Here is a 2,157-nt window from a genome sequence, read left to right on the forward strand (position 1 = left end):
AAGGAAGGAAGGAAGGAAGGAAGGAAGGAAGGAAGGAAGGAAGGAAGGAAGGAAGGAAGGAAGGTGTTCATAAGAGAGCAGGGTAAAGCAAGGGTGAATCAGTAAAGCACAGGACACAAAGGCAAGCACAGGGCACAGAGGCAAGGGTTGCTAATGCCTGTGTGGTAAAAGCATGGGGTCTCCTGGTAAAGCAAGGGGTCTTGCTTTACGGCATTCTGTTGTAAAAAAGCAGAGTATGTAAAGGCATGGGGTTCTCTGCATCCTTATCTATTTTGTGTGTGTGTAACAACTGCAAAACTGAAGGAATGACAGCAGGCTCTTGGCCCATGCTGACCCAGTGGTTTCTTGGCCCCTCTAACTCACTCTGTCCCAGTGCCCAGTGGAGGACAGAACCCCCCCAATGGACTCAGGTGTCCCTGCCAACGACTCTCAGGCCCCCATGCCCTCAGGATGCTGAGGTGGTCCTGGCCCTTGGGGCCTCCTGCCACTGTGATTTATGTCCCTGTGAGCCTCAGCAGCTGTGAGCTCAGGTCCCAAGGGGCAGCCGGCCTGGGGGGCGGGGGGGGGCAGTTTTTGCTTCTCAGCGTGTCTAATCCAGACCAGACTTACAGACCCCAGGGGTCTGGGGTCAGGCTCCCAGGAGGCTAGGGTCAGAGGACAGGCCAGTAGGGCCTGGAAACTAGGAGTCACAGGCTAGAAGCAACAGCCCTAGTCTGAATATGGTTGCTTAGCACTTCTGTGTGATCCAAGGTAGGTGTCTGCCCTCTCTGAGCCTTGCTGTGCCTCACAAATACAGCCTGTACACAGTGAAATAGAAGGGTTTTGTCAGCTGGGAGAGATCTACCTTAGAGTGGTCAAATAGTCATTTTTCTCTTATCTCAAAGTTGGTTCTCATACAGCTCAGGCTGGCTCAGAACTGACTGTGCACCTGAGTTTGAACTCCTGGCAATACAGGGTTCCTGACCTTTCTGCTGCTTCTTCCCAAGTGCTGTTACTACTGGCCTATGTATGATACCATGCTCAATGTATGTGGTGCTGGGGATTGAACCCAGGGCTTCTGCATGCAGAAAACCCTTCTACCAACTAAACCACACCCACTAAGAGTTGCCTTTGTTTTTGTTTAAGTCACACCACCTGTCTTGTTTGTTGTTTTGTTTTTGTTTGTTTTGCTTTTTTTCTTTCATTTGTATTGTAACTGTATTGTATTTTAGGGACTACTATCTCTGCCTCAGTCCGTGCACTCACCACCAAACAATCCATATTGCAGGTTTAACAAGCTTGCATGACATATATCATTGCCTCATTTTATAGATGAAGAACTGGGGGACCGGGAGGTTGAAGAGTTTGCCTAAGTGGACCCGAGCCAGAGGTTCTGGCTGCATAGCCCTGCCAGCTCTCACCTACCACCAGCCTCCACATCTACAGGTACATGGCTCGCTAGTCCAAGGCCCTGCTTTGAGTGACTTACACAGAGAGCTTCACTTGACCTTGAAACACTCACAGGGGAGGTATTGCTACCAGCCACCCTTCAAGGATCAGCTAGACAATTCCAAACGCAGCATTCAAACCTAAGGAGTCCGACTCCGGCTCCTGCACCCTGACTCACTGTAGAAAGTAAAATTCCGAAGGAGTAAGACAGAATTTATCACCACAGACCAAATTCCCTTGGGCTCAGCATGTCAGCCTTCAGTTAACAAACACGCATGACACTTCTCTGTGGCCCACGTAAGACTCTAGGATGATGAGACTAAAATGGATGTGTTACCTCACCTTGGTTGTCATAGCTTATGGAAAAAGTCGACACTTAGCAAAGAGTAAAAATCTGGGCTAGGAGTGTTACCAGTGGCAGAGTGCTTGCCTGGCATGCACAAGGCCCTAGCTCAGTTCCCAACATCCCCATGCCACACCAAATGAGGCATGTGGGACCTTGTGCCGGGTGACCAGAGCCATCATCTGGCATGGCACCATCAAGGCAAAAGGCTGCTTTGCCAGGCCAGTGTGCACCAGAGGGCTCCCAGCACCCCCTAAACAGAGTCTGGTGACTTGTGATTTGTGTTCTTTCACCCCAACTCTTCACTGTGGGGTGTATGAAAGTCAAGGTACCCTGCTAGACAGCCAACACACACTCTGCCTGACTCTAAATGTCAGACTAACAAC

Source organism: Mus caroli, chromosome 2 (assembly GCF_900094665.2).
Source record: "Mus caroli chromosome 2, CAROLI_EIJ_v1.1, whole genome shotgun sequence".
Classification (NCBI taxonomy): domain Eukaryota; kingdom Metazoa; phylum Chordata; class Mammalia; order Rodentia; family Muridae; genus Mus; species Mus caroli.